The sequence below is a fragment of the Miniopterus natalensis genome, chromosome 1, assembly GCF_054644295.1.
Source record: "Miniopterus natalensis isolate mMinNat1 chromosome 1, mMinNat1.hap1, whole genome shotgun sequence".
NCBI classification, from domain to species: Eukaryota; Metazoa; Chordata; class Mammalia; order Chiroptera; family Miniopteridae; genus Miniopterus; species Miniopterus natalensis.
The window spans coordinates 79279448-79294717 of record NC_142081.1 but is presented as its reverse complement, the minus strand read 5'-3'; the positions used below and the strand labels follow the sequence as shown (position 1 = coordinate 79294717).

The 15270-nt window shown below is 42.6% G+C and overlaps 2 pseudogenes; both read right to left on the bottom strand.

Moving 5' to 3' along the window:
* Positions 1–8916, bottom strand: part of LOC107526107 (neurofilament medium polypeptide pseudogene) — a 96867-nt pseudogene extending 87951 nt beyond the window's left edge.
* A 24-nt stretch (positions 8917–8940) lies between these two features.
* LOC148094237 (small ribosomal subunit protein uS7m pseudogene) overlaps positions 8941–15270 on the bottom strand; it is a 34342-nt pseudogene continuing 28012 nt past the window's right edge.

Here is a 15270-nt window from a genome sequence, read left to right as displayed (position 1 = left end):
TACAATTTAGATAATATTTTTTAAAATATTTTTAATGTATAGTTTAATGGAGGAGATTTTTTTTTAATCCCAGAAACCAAAAATGAAAGCAAAAACATTAATCTCAAAAGGTAAGAGGACACTGAAAACAGTCTCTAACTTGGGGGCAACTGCTGATCCCTGATAATCTAGATCTGTGCCAATAACATCACCACTTGCCACAGGTTGCTATTTAATTTAAAATATTAAATAAAGTTAAAAACAATCCCTCAGTTGCATAAGCCACGTTTCACAGTTGTGAATAACCACGGTTGGCGGTGGATACCATGGTGGACAGTACACAGCGGTGCCTCGGTTTTCGAACGTCTCTGTTGACAAACACTTCGGTTTCCAAACACCATAAACCCAGAAGGAAATGCTTCGGTTTTCGAACATGCCTCGGAGTCAAACTTGCCATGTGGCTTCCACTGAGGGCAAGACCCTGAGGCCCAGCCCTCGGCTGTGGATCCCTCGGTTTTCCAATGTTTCAGACCTCGAACCGTCTCCGGAACAGATCGCATTCGAAAACCGAGGCACCACTGCAGATACAGAGCATCAGGCGCCACAAGTGGCCCCACTGTGCGGCAAAAGGTTTAGACTTTTTGAAAAGACCCAGACTGTATTTATGAATTCTTTACATCAAGTATCTTTTCCATCAACAAAATTGTAATTGACGCTTTTTAATTTTTTCTATATAATCATTTTAACATGCAATGTTTTAAAATTGTTTTATTATATTTATGCCCAATAGAGAATTCTAAGAAATGTACTAGATATCACTATACTCAGACTGAATATACTGAGATTGAATCTTTGTTAATATCTTGCTACATCTCTTTAGATTACCTCTATTTTCAGAGAAACAAAACATTACGAATACAGTTACAGTTCCACTTTCCATCCTTTCTCCTCACCAGGACCTACCCAGAGGCAATCCCTTTCCTGAAACAGGTATTATCAAACTCATACATGTTTTTTTCTTCCTTTGGGTAAACTTTCTAAACATTTGGTACTGTATCTATACTCACCTTTTTTTTTTTACCTGCAAGGTTAAGTCTTTGAGACTTATCCACATTGACACATTCAAATTTAGTTTATTTATTTTTACTCTTATGCTTCTTGTTGTACCAAACTGCAATGTAGTTTTCAATTCCCCTATTGCCTGACAATTAGGTTTTCTCAGCCTTGTAACAGTGAACAAATAATTCGGAAGCAAACACCTTTGTCCGTGCCTCCTTGAACAAGCATTCCTCCCTGATGAGCAATCCTCAGAAGTAGAACTGTTGAGTTATGGAGAGTGTTCATTGTCAGCTTTCCTTGGTGGTTTCAAGGGCTTTCCAGAGTGGTTACACCCATCTTCCCTCCCCCAGCTGTGTTTATTTCTCCACATTACCACTAACAGTTAATATTATCAAAATTAATAGGTTTTAAATATAAAATGTTATGTCTTTGTTTTCTTTTACATTTCAAGTTACTAAAGAAGTTGGACATCTTTACATACATTGGACATCTACTTTTTGTTGTCTGTAAATTTACTATTATATCTTTTGACAATATTCTTCTTTCTGATATTTTCAATTTCTAAAACATTTTGTATATTTATTCTGGACATTAATATTTCATTGGTAATATGAGTTGTAGCTGTCTTTTCTCAGTCTATGACTTTTATTTCATTTTTATCACCTTTTATCATACAGAAGTTTTCTGCTTTTATGTAGCAAAAATGTACCAATATTTTTTTCCTGCTTTGTGTTTTAAGAATTATCTTCTACTAATGGCATATAGATATTCTCCCATTTTTAGGTTAAAAGTTTTAGAGCTTCCCTTTTGATATTTAGATCTTTAGCCTGGCTAGAATGCATTTTTATGAATGACATGGTGTAGAGACCTAAACATATCTTGCATTATATAACAGCCAATATCTTCAGAATTATTTCTTACATAGTTCATCTTTTTCTTTCTGATTTTATTATCACATATAAAACTCCCAAACATACATTGGTCTGATTTTAGTCTCTCTATTCCTTAATAGTGTGTCTATCTGGACAAGCGCCTCACTGTTTTAAATAATGCAGCTTCATATTACTGCCTAGTATTTGGTAAAATGGTTCATCACCTTTTGCTGTTTTTTCTGGTCACCTTGCCTAAGGCTTTTGCATCCTGCCCCTTACATCAGTCAGTCATTGCTTACAGGCTGCCCTGAGGGAAAGGCATTTCTGGCAAAGTGGCTCCCCAAGTCCAAAAACAGTTCTCTGGAAAAGAGTGCAGTCGTAAGGCATCAGGAGCACAAACTCACAGCAGTGGGAAGAGGGCACTGGCCTAGCCAAGGGGGTCCAGGCGGGGCACCAACAGTTTCTAGTACAGGTTCCCAAAAGGAAATAGATGGCACGCTCAAATTAGAGCCATTTAAAGATAATATATTTGAAAACAGACTATAAAGATGTGCTTGGGGTTAGATAAACTACAAGAGAGGAAGCTGTTGGAGTTGTTACTATTTCTAGAGCTGGATGAAGGGATAGAGTAGTTTCTGGAACCAAGAAAGACAGGGTCGTTTAGAGAGAGCAGCCTGAGGTGACTACTGGGGTGCGGAGATCAGGGAAATAAATACCCCAGTTTCACTCTCCTCCCTCCCTTTGATCTGCTGCTGGCTGCTCATTTGCTAAGCCCAATGGGAAGTTTTTAATATTGTGTGTACAGGACGGCCCCCAGAGAAGAGCTCAGTGGGAAGGAGAAAATGACTCTGGAGGCGCAAATGGACAGTGTTCTGCACAAAGGCAAATAAAAGATGTTTCAGACAAACAAATGTCACCCTCTCTGAGTAGCCTTGCCAACCACGCTATCAAAAATAATGTGCCTCCAAACTCTGTCTTTTGTCACTCCTGTGACCAGTTACTTTGCTGTTTGTCTTCAAAGCACTTTTATTTACATAAAATTATATTGAAACACAAAATAATGAAGAGAAGCGAATATATGAATAGAAAATAGGCAAAGTACAAAAATTAGCAATTCACAAAGTAAAGTATAAATTTTTAACTACATTAGTAACCAAAGAAATGAAATGTATTATAAAATATATAATTTTCACCTATCGAATTGACAAATATTTAATGTAGTACTTTCCAATGTTTTCCTCAAACACACTAAGGTGGGCATATAAAGTTGATATAATATTTCTGAAGAGTAATTTGAGAATTTATATCAAAAATTTTGAGCATGCTATTTTATCCAGCCGTTTCTGTCTTAGGGGTGTACTCTATGAAATAATTCAAGATATTCTAAAATATGAGTTATTTAAAATAGCCAAAAATTGCCAGTAATCTGTATGTCCAATAAATAACAGGAAATACCTTATCAATGTTTCCCAAAGTGTATTCTTTAGAGCACTAGTCTTGTGAGATTCTGCTTAAAAAAGTGTTCCACAGTCAACTAAGTATAGGAATTACCTTGGAATGAAAGGTAAAATTTATAAGCCAAGCTACCATGGTATAATCTGTGGCCAGGACAAAAGCTAAGACTACTTAGGTTCATAAGTGGTCAAAAATCACAAATTTAGCCCCATTAGCCCTGTGTCGCAACTTTTAGAACTCACCAGTCTAATTCTGTGTTCCAGCCATTAGAACTCACAGAAGCAGGTTGACCAGGAATTGTTCAGCTCCGGGTCCACCAAGAGCCTGCTGTTTCCTGACCTGCAAGGTGGCAGCCCCCTTTCCACCACACCCCATTTCCAGGTGAAGGGCTCTCTCCAGTGGAACCAGTGCGGCAGGGCCTGAGTGTGCCACACAGGTGAGGGCCACAGCTTGCCTGTGGGGACAGCTCTCTGAGGCCAACAGGGGCTGGAGGTCAGGAGGTCAGGAGGCTGCTGTATTATTCCACCTGGGTGGGATTTTGACTTAGAGGCATTCAGCCAGAATGCCTCAGATGGTAGCTTCACCCCTTTGATTCCTCAGCCAAGCACAAACACCAGTGACTGCCTGGTGAGTTCTGATTTAACATTGCTAATTGGACTAATCGGTTAACTAGTGTAACCAATTTAACATCATTTTAACAGAAATGATGATTCGTTGTTTATTATTCATTGTGTAACAGCTTACCCAACCCTTAGAGGCTTAAAACCATCAACATTTATTATCTCACAGTTCCTGTGGGCCAGGAACCTGGGCTAAGCCAGCTTAGCTGGATGCCCCTGGCCTTTCATCAAGTCACAGGCAGGCTGTCCGCTGGATCTGTGTCCCCCTCTGAAGGCTTGACAGAGGAAGGGTGTGCTTCCACGCTTACTCGTGTCATTGGCAGGATTCAGCTCCTCAATGGCTGTTGGCCAAAGGCCTCCTGATCCCATCCATAGGCAGCTCTAACATGGCAACCAGCTTCTGTCAGGGTTAGCCAGAGAGAGTGTAAGAGAGAACTTAAGAAAGGTGGCAGGGGTTTTTGTAACCTAATCTCAGAAGTGACTACTCATCATCTTTGCCATATTCTAGTTGAAAGGAGCAAGGCGCTACTAGGTCCAGTTCACACTCAAGGGGAGAGGATGACACACAGGCAGGAACACCAGGAGGTGGGGGCCACGGGAGCTATTAGCAGCCGCCTACTACAGTCACTAGTGTGAAAGCCCTTGAACTTCTTAAGTGACTAAGACTTGCTAAATAACCGCTTCTCTAATAGAGGTCTGTCTCGCAGAGGTATGGAGGAGAGGGCCAAGAAGAGAAACTGAATTTGTAAAATAGATGGTCAATACATCAATGAGTTGTTGTTTTTTCCATTTTAGTATGGTGAAGATTCTCACTGACTAGGGGAGGTTTTGGGGTTCCTGGGGTAGGAAAAGGGGAGTGGGTGACAGGACAGGGAAAGGGTAGAAGAAGGGATGGAAATGTCTTAGAAACCAAGAGAAAGGACACCCAGGACCCCTTCAAATTCTGCTGAGAGCTAATTTAGCTTTATCACTGTGGTGTCACTTCAACCCTTGATGGCTGAGGGCTCACTTCTGGTGTGAATTACCGAGGCCTCCTGTGTCTCATCTGCTCCTTTTGCTTTTATGTTCATTTTTTGCCTTTTCTTACTCCCTTGTACCTTTGGAAAATCCAGAAGGGAAAGAAGAGGTTGTGAAATTTAAATCAATCCAGTATTTTGTTATGCTTTATCTCCAGAGTGAAAAAATAACATTCTCCACCTGGTTCCAATGCTTTTACTTACACAAATAATTGGACAAGTTAAATGAGGAAATTCTAAATAATTACACAATTCAGCATGATCAATTTGAGAAATTATAAAAATATTTTTTGACCTTAAAACCCTAAATGTGGAACTTCAGTCAATAAATTGGTATTCCTCTTTCTCAAGATCTGTCGGAATACTATTTTTCCTCCTGAATTGGCACAAACGATCTCATCCTGCCACCTATAATTTACTCAGTGAGACATGTGAGGAGTGTGGTCTATTTTTGGTTCCACCGGCAAAGCTGCTTTAGGGTATAATCTGTTTCTCTCCTCTGCATGGGATGGGCTAGATGACATAGGAGGTCTTTCCTATTTTTAATTTTTACAACATCTTGCAGCAAACAGCAGGTAAACAATTTTAATACAAGGCCATTTTCATTATGTGTCTACTAGAGAATATGGCCCTGCATTAAAATAAATAGTAATAATACAAAAAAAGTTTTGCTCATACAATAATAGCAACCTTCCTAAATTACAGTGATTGTGCAGCCCAGCAGTATAATACAAAATGTGGTTTTTATCGCAGAAGACACAAAATTTATTATTTTCCACCTACCTGGAATTTTAGAGCAATTGGAACCAGGTTTCTGAAAGAACAATTCAGTACATTAGCTCTCAAATACAAAAAATATATTTTCAGCATTGAAAGGACTCATTTAAAGCAGCACTTCAACAAGATGCTGTCCACCCTGCCCTGGTAATTATGTCACGTCTGGTGTGTACTAATTTACACAGTGTATTGTTTTCCTGCATAATTAAAGCTATTAAGCTGAATTCAGAGGCTGTGGTACACTGACAGACCTTAATTAACGAAACAAGCACACAGAGAAGTTACTGACAGAGTCAGAGCCTTGTCTTCACATGCCTGGTAGGCCAGATGCTAAAGAAATGGGCAAGAAGGGCTGTCCCCTGGAACTCTCCTTCAGTCACAATTTTGTATTCACAGGTGGAAACCATACAAAGTCATTTCCCAGAAAGCAGACACTTTAATTCAGTGCCCCACAATCCCTCATCACTGAATCACCAAGCATGACATAGTATTTTAAAATAAAAGCATATAATGAGATTGATGACGGCTTCATGGTTTCATCAAAGTGAAAGATTTTCTGACATAGTTACTCTGGGCTACCTTTGGATACTATCTTTTCTAGGGTCTTACCATAGATTAAGTCAGGGGACAGTGCTTTCTTAAGGCTTCTCATTCTCTTCAAAGCCACCAAAATCTCCATATTCATCTAGCAATAGTAGACCTATGTTTTCCGTGTGTCAGCCACTAGCATTCCCTAACACGTGAGAAAATCCTAATTGGCCTGGGTTTCCAGGTCCTTAGAGAACCATAACATTTCTGCTTTCTTTCACACAGTAGTAATACTGTACTTTGCACCAGTGCACCAATCCAGGACGCTGCCCAAAAGCACTGAAAGAAAGTGGGACACCCAGAAGCATTGATCTTAAACATCTTTTCTTCATAGTTATAATACAGTCTTTTCAAATGTGTCCTCAAAAATAAAAAAATCTGTAGATATATCTTTTAAATGTTCTCTTATTTTTTAAAAAAACTTTATATAAATGCAAATTCGTATTACAAAATAAAGACGTATTGGGTATTTCACAATGAATTCATTTTTGGCAAATTTTATTTCTCTCTTTTACTACTCCTCGTGATTATTCAATTATTATGCTTATACTAGTTATTACAGGAGTAATAACTGAATCTTACTGGTAAAACCTATGTTCCAGAATCCCGATGCTATGGCAGGAGAGGAGGGGGACACACTATATGGAAAATCCTATACACCACACAAATGCCAGTAGGTATATGGTACTATTCTGTGTATGTTCCTGCAACATAATTAGGAGATCAAGTATAAGAAAATTCAGGACTCTTTAATGCACTTAAAATCACTGTCATGAAGCAATGGATGGCAAATTTGCATGTGAAAGGACTGTGAACAGCATGTAGGAAGAATTGTGAAATTACTATAGTATTTATTATTATAACTTGGTGTCATGCCAGTCTCATTTTAGAATGAACTATAAGAATAGATTAAATTAGTGCCATTTTCTTTCCTTGTTAACATCTTTGTCACAAGAGCAAGCTGTCAGAATTTTCGTATCTAAAATAGTCCATGCAATATTCCTCATGATAGTTGGCTGTTTCTAAACTCTGGGCTGTGATTGGTTGTTCTCAACCCTGCCTTGCAGACATGTGGGTTGAACACAGAGAAATAATAATTTTTAAGCAACTAATCATGTTGTAGACACCTTGATAAAGGTAGGAAAGACAGTATAATGTTACAATTTTAAAACAGCATTTGATCATAATACATTACCTCCTAGAAAATGCTTTCGACCACTGCTGAAAAAATATTGTTTGACACATGATTTTAGAATCATGACTACTCAGACATCTATAATCTTAATAGCATCTCTCTGAGTCTTTTCACTGTCATAAGATAATGTACAATGAACACTTCTCTAAGGGGTCTGTAATACCATGGCCTAGTCAACCTCAAGACAGATGATCAGAATTCGATGATGTGTTACTTTTTTCACATATCTGTATCTCACTCACTGGTCCATTGGGCCTCAGTTTCTACATGTAACATGGACGCTGTAAACAGAACCAACAGGGTATAAAAGGAGATTTATTATGAAGAATGGCTCACCCACTATGATCTTCCTCTCCCATAATTCCCCAAAATGAGGGTGACTATAAGTCTTGGTTTTCTGGGGGCTGTCCCACTTTTTGTCTTAGCTTAATTATCAGCAACATCTTTAACTCTCAAAAGTGTCCCAGTTTGAACAATACATTATATGATCATTCTACCCAAAATGTTTTCTCAGAGCCTCTCTAAGACTTATCACTGCTTATACTATATAATACTAACATATGGATATATCTTAGCTCCCCTACTAAATTATCACTTGAGAACAGAATCTAGCCTCACTCATATTTTTGATTATCCCAGGGCCTTGAACAGAATAGGTAATCAACAATTTTTTTTTCACCCAGTCAGTTTTAATGAATGACAGTACCGCCTCACATACTACACCAGTTCAGGGTGAGAACTTTCTAATAAACCTTCTGAAACCAAAATTGCTTCCTTTTGTACCACTCAAAGGTCCACCCCAAGCAGAGGGAAGAGAAGGCTGGATGGGTTCTAAGTTTCATGGGGAAATCCAAGTCGATTTGGTTCCCTCTTTGCAAGGACATGGGGCAGGGAAAGCGAGTTCTAGCCCACAAAGGACTAACAAGCGATAAGTATACTGCTCCACCCTTCCCGTGAGGCCTGCCTGCCCCCAAAAAGGAACTATAGCCGGCCAGGTGTGGCTCAGTGGTTGAGCATCGACCTATGACCCAGGAGATCTCGGTTGGATTCCTGGTCAGGGCACATGCCTGGGTTGTGGGCTTGATCCCTGTAGGGGCGTGGAGGAGGCAACTGAGCAATGACTCTCTCATCATTGATATTTCTATATTTCTCCCCCTTCTCCCTTCCTCTCTTGAAATAAATAAAGATATATTTAAAAAAAGAAGAAAAGGAACTACATCCTTAACCCACAAGTACTCCTCCAACGGAGCAGTGGCTCGCATTATGTCTTGCAGCAGGGAGCCCTGGGCTCCTCCAGGAGCCCCTACCCTCCTTCCACCACCCGCAGTGGGCAGTGCATGGTTGGCCTCCGCCATGGTGAGCATGCCACGGTTCCTTGGTTACAGGAGGTTGTAAAAAGCCTCCAGCAGCTCACGCAACAGCTTCTCTGGCATCCGCATCCCCTGGTGCTGTTTCTTCCTGCACTACATCCACTTCAGGGATCATTCACTTCATGGCCGAGAAGCTACCAGGCGGTTGGCTAGTGGCCCCGGGACCTGGTAGGAATGGCCACGCTCGAGGATGGGGACCAGCCCGGCCCCAGGCTCACGGGTTTTCAGGGCTTTGTGGAGACTGGTGTAGGAGTTGTGTTCATAGGTTGCCTGGTCCCCGGCAGAAGCACAGTGTTACTTCTCAAACACTCCCTTTCACAGCTTCCAGAGTCTGTGTCAGGGGGGACCTGACCAGCACGGTTTCCTCCTTTCCTCATCACGCTGGTGAACTTGGCCAGCAGCGGGTCTGCAAACTCGGAGCGTGTTTTCACGGCTGGGCGCTTTCATAAGCGGAGTCTTCCTGGCCTGCCGCTCAGGCTTCTCAGTCACTCTGCCAAGGGCTTGCTCCTTGTCAGCCTGGGGTCCCTGTGTTCAAGGCCAGAGTGGCTTCACTCCCCTGGGTTAGCCCAGGAGGCCGGGCCCGCGCTCGCAGGCCCGCCAGGCCCGCCATCCGCACAGCCTCCACCCGCACAGCCTCCACCCCCCACAGCCTCCACCCCCCACAGCCTCCACCCCCCACAGCCTCCACCCCCCACAGCCTCCACCCCCCACAGCCTCCACCCCCCACAGCCTCCACCCAGCACAGCCTCCACCCCCCACAGCCTCCACCCGCACAGCCTCCACCCGCACAGCCTCCGACCCGGCACAGCCTCCACCCGGCACAGCCTCCGACCTGGCACAGCCTCCACCCCGCACAGCCTCCACCCGCACAGCCTCCACCCCCCCAGCCTCCACCCGCACAGCCTCCGACCCGGCACAGCCTCCACCCCCACACCTCCACCCCCCACAGCCTCCACCCCCACAGCCTCCACCCCCCACAGCCTCCACCCCCACAGCCTCCGACCCGCACAGCCTCCACCCCCACAGCCTCCACCCCCACAGCCTCCACCCCCCACAGCCTCCACCCCGCACAGCCTCCACCCCCCCACAGCCTCCACCCGCACAGCCTCCATCCCGCACAGCCTCCACCCGCACAGCCTCCACCCCCCACAACCTCCACCCGCACAGCCTCCACCCCCCACAGCCTCCACCCCCCACAGCCTCCGACCCGCACAGCCTCCAGCCCTTCCCTCTCGGCTGCCAGGAGGACCCCACAGGAAGTGCCCTCGGAGCCTGGGCGAATGACAGAAGCCAGGGAAAGGTGTCACGGGGTCCAAAATCCTTTACTCACCCTCTCACCATCCGTCACAGTCTGGCGCAACCCTCCCTGGCAGCACCCACTCGGTATTTTTTAAATTAATGAAATCATGGAGTGCTAAATCACTTCAGTGCCTAAACTGCCGTCTATAACCTTTTTTTTTTAATCCTCACCCAAGGATATCTTTTTCATTGCTTTTCGGAGAGAGTGGGGGGTTGGGGAGAGACATGGATTGGTTGCCTCCGCAGGCGCCCGGCGGCCTGACCGAGCCTGCAACCGACCCGCGAGCCCCTGGCCCGAATCGCAGCCTGGACCCTCGGGGCGCAGGCTGCCGCTCTAGCCACGGAGTCAAACGGCCGAGGGCCCATCTGTAACGTTTTTACAAGAACTCGTCCTGGAACTGTAGTGTCCAGAAGATAGTGTTACTTTATCCTGCGGGGGAAATGAGCCCCACGTGAAATATTTCGCACAGCAAGCGCTGGGGCTGCTGGGTGGCATTTTCAGTGCGCGCCCTGCTCAGGGCAGCCGGCGGGGAGCGCGCACGGGAATCCCGCCTTGCTCCGCTTGCCGTTCGGGGTGCTGCTTGGGCGAGGGGAGACCCCCTGCCTGGCTTCCACAGGCCAGTGCAGGTTCATATAATTGGGGGAGGAGCTTTCAAGAAAAAAATATGTAAAATTATGAATACAAAATTAGGCGTGAAAGTGAATATTTAGACTAAGAAGTCAAATCAAATTTACAATAAGTGGCTGGGCAGGCGAGGCCCAGCGGTTGAGCATCGACCTAGGATCCAGGAGATGGAGGTTCTATTCCTGGTCAGGGCACATGCCCGGGTTGCGGGCTTGACCCCCAGCAAGGGGTGCGCAGGAGGCAGCCAATCAATGGCTCTCATCATTGGTCTCTCTCTCTCTCTCTCTCTCTCTCTCTCCTCTCCTCCCTCTGAAACCAATAAAGATATATTTAAAACCAAAAAAAATTTACAATAAGCTACCAAAGCATCACAAATCCATAAGAATAACATAACATTTGTATTGCCTAACTGCCTGACATACTTCTTTAACACTTTTTCTGCCACTTTTTGGCTGCAAAATACTTAAGTGGTTCTTTGGGATGTGAATACCCAGTTTTCCCAGCACCATTTGTTGAAGAGGCTGTTCTTTTCCCATTGAATGGCCCTGGTACCCTTGTTAAAAATCAGTTCACCATATATGAGGGTTTATTTGGGGGCTCTCAATGCTATTCCATTAGTCTAGCTCCTTATCCCAGTACCACGCTGTTTAAGTTACTGCAGCTTTGTATTAAGTTTTGAAATAAGGAAATGAGTCTTCCAATTTTGTTCTTTTTTCACAATTATTTTGGCTGTTTGGGTCCTCTGAAAGTTTATGCTTTTCATTTCAAATTTCAAATCAGGACTATAGTGGCTAGAATAATTTAACTATACACAGAAGTTATTGCAAACCACAAAAATGGAAGAGCTAAATCTAAATAATGTGCATTTCAAATTAACTTCCCCTTAGTTATATCCAAGAACTGCTCAAGGCCATGATGACACCACCCTACCTGAAGGGAAGAGTGATTGATGAAAAGTTGACTTGGAAAGGGACAGACAGCAGTGATTATACTATCTTCCTTTAGCAAGTTTAAAAAAGATATGTGCCCATATGAACACATTTATAGGGCCCTATGTGAATAGGGCCCTGAAATGTAGCTTCACTGTGGCTCTTGTTATCCTTATGTCTTAACAGAAACAGGAAATATGATTTAAAGCAGAAAGAACTAGAATAGAGAAGACTCTATGGGGACATAGGACAACCCTCAAATACCATCATATAGAAGTTGGATTAGGATTTAACTGGGTGGAACTATGCTGAAGGTACTGAATGTATTTGTTTTAATCTCTAAGCATAATCGATTTAATAATCTGTTTCCTGGGGTCTACACCACACCAAAGGAGCTCTGTGGAAGTTAAGAAATAAACCGTCAATCATCTGAGTATATCAACTACATAATCTTGAATAGCCGGATATACAAACAAAGCTTTTGGCTCCTCGGTTTAGAAGATTAGCAGTGAGAAAGCTACCTTTTTACATCTTTTTGTCTGTCTCCCCTCATTGTTCTTAAGTTTCTTATATCCCCAGCATCTAGCTCAGCACCTAGCCTATACTAAGTGCATCTAAGAGGTACAAATACATGCTTTTTGAATCAGTCAAGGAATCAATGAAGGTTTAGATTATAAATCCACAATTATTATTTAGCAATTGCTGCACACAAATCATTATGTGGGAAAACTTAACTCTTACCCCTTAGGAATCACATTCCGTTTTAAGAAAATAAGAATTATAGGGAGAATATGATAGTTAATTCAAAAAACTTAAATGGCTCAAAGTGAAATAATAGACTATTAGAAGTTGCTTGACCTCCAGTTTCTAGCCAATGTCATATTTGCTCAAGTTTGTCTAAAGCCTGCAGAGTGCAGATACTCCATGGCTATTTTAGTTAAAAAAGAATCGTTCCTTCAGTAAGAACTTGCGTGCCCACTTCATGGCAGGCAGCACTGTTCTGTCCCTTAGGAATACGCTAAGATCGACACATCCCTTCCATGTGGAGTTAATAGTCTAGGAGAACTAGATACACACAATCATAAGGTGGAACTGGGATTCAGCTACACCATGGGGCAGCTAATATTCTTTTACTGTTAAGGGTATCCTGATCCCAGTTTCCAGTGGTGGAGGTTCCCTACCAGCAACAACATCTACCCAAGAGAGTATCAGATTCCACCCGTTAAGAACTCAGTCCTGCAGAACTGCCCTCACCTCACAACAGGCCTCAGCTTCAAAAGCAATGGCAAGTCTGGGTTGTCATCTAGGTTTCAAACCCAAAGGCAATTGATTGGAGGTTGCAACGACTTCCTCCTTGGGTCTGTTATGTTTGAAAGAGACAAAAAGAGGAAGTTGTCACTGAAGCTTAGAACAAAAGGCGCCCTCAGTGAGAGTGGTATGACTGAAATGATGCATGCAGGCCTTGGGTTGCAATCCTAGTTCTGCTCCTTTCTCTCAAGTTTGAGCAGGTAATTTAACGTCTCTGTGCCTCGGCTTCCTTGTCTGCATACTGGATTAAAGTAGGATAATATTTGTATACTAGAGTCCTATATGTAACCTTCTATTCCTACTTTAAATGACACTAATTTGGTGTTGTGAGGAGTAACTTAGTTAATTCATTCAATCCACCTGGCTCAGTACCTGGCACTTTGTAAACACCCAATAAACTCTCAAAAGAATATCTTTTGGAATTTACTGACATTTTCACCTGGTTCTATAAACTCAAAATGTCACTTTTTCTAAGATGAGTTTTAAAAGACCACTATTATTACCATAAATATTGAGTGCCTATTACTACATCATAAAGTGGGTAAGTGCATTTAAGTACACTGTATGGCGACATTCAGCATTTAATCCAAAAGGGCAATCCTAGACCCTCTTGCAATCTCTTCCATATAGTAATTTGTTATTAGGTTCATCTGGAGGTGTCATTTGTGAGACCTCACACAACCAAACCATTAATCAGAATTAATCACGGAGTAAAGTAAAAGCCCATGGCCAGCCCTTGTCCTGAGCAGCCTGCTACACAATCAGAATGCATTAAAATCACAGACACCGTAATTTCTTGTAAAGGCTGCAGGGGAGGGGAGAGAAAATAAGCAAACATATTTTAAAGATCATAGACAATATGCTCTTCAAATAAACCTAACTTAATGCCTCTTGCAAGGTCAGACCAAGGGTGAAGAAATGAGAATTGGCCAAACACTAGAGCAATTTCCAGTTAAATAAAAAGCCAGATATTCTTTTCTTCACTGACAACAGAAAATACACTGAGAGACAAGAAGGGTTGATCATTGATGCCAAAAATGTACTTTCCATTCTTCAAGGCATCTGAAGTCTCTTCTTTTATCCATTTTCTATTTTTCCTCACAGTGCCATTCTCTGTTTTTGTCAATGACCTTACTTCAATCCAACTCAGCCTCTGCCTAACGGCCTGAAGAGGACGTCTTCACATGATGGAGAGCTTTAGATTTAAGACCCCTCCTTCATTAGAGGGAAAAGTGAACAGCCTCTATGTGCCGGGTGTTAATGAATGTGAAGAAAGATTTTTTTGTATGTGTTTTACACATTATGTTCTTGACTCCTAGAGGTGCTACAATAAATTGCCGCGCTTCATTTACAAGGAGCCATAACAGAAGCAAAATGAGAATCTGGCGACAAATTGCTTCTCAGTCACCCTGGGTCAGGCTGTTGGGGCTAATGAGAAGAGGGGCTCTAATTTTAAACTCCTCCTCAACCAAGCCATTCCTGCATTAATGTTCGCTGTTGTAAATTGTAAAGTCAAATGAAGGAGCACTGTTGAAAATTAACCAGTATTTTTATCCTTTGAGTACCCAATAGAGCATATTTTGGCTTCTGTAGCTGGTGGTTATCAAAGGCGGCTCAGCTTACACCAGGGGTGCCAGCCTCCTCCGTGGATCCCTCCCTCCTCGACACAACACCACTCTCCTAATTCCTTCGCTTTTTACACCCAAGCCTCCCGTCCACCTCCACAAAGAAAAAAGAAAAATCCACTGGCAGACGTAAATAGTATAGGTTTTCAACAAGATTATAATGTGGCCTGTAGTAGCAGTGTTTGAAACCAGCCTCTTTGTGGGTGCATTTAGCAAGATACTGTATACAGACATTAAAAGTCAGAGAATTACACTATCCATTTAGTCCTGCTGCATGCTTAATGATCTGTAATTGTGTATATGGAGGAAGAGCCAGTAAATCATTGACCCTGCGATGGCTAGAAGCGCTTTGTCGCTGGAAGCCGAAAGCAGGATTTGAACAAATAATGAGAAAACAATGCAGCACCTGCCTCGCACAAAATACTTTCCTAATCCCGCATTTTGCCAGTTTATAAAAGCAAACGGCAGGCCAAAAGAGTTGAGAATAAAGGAAGATGTTTTATTAAAGTATGCAGGATTTTGATCCCACATGGATGTCCAGCCAATGATTCAA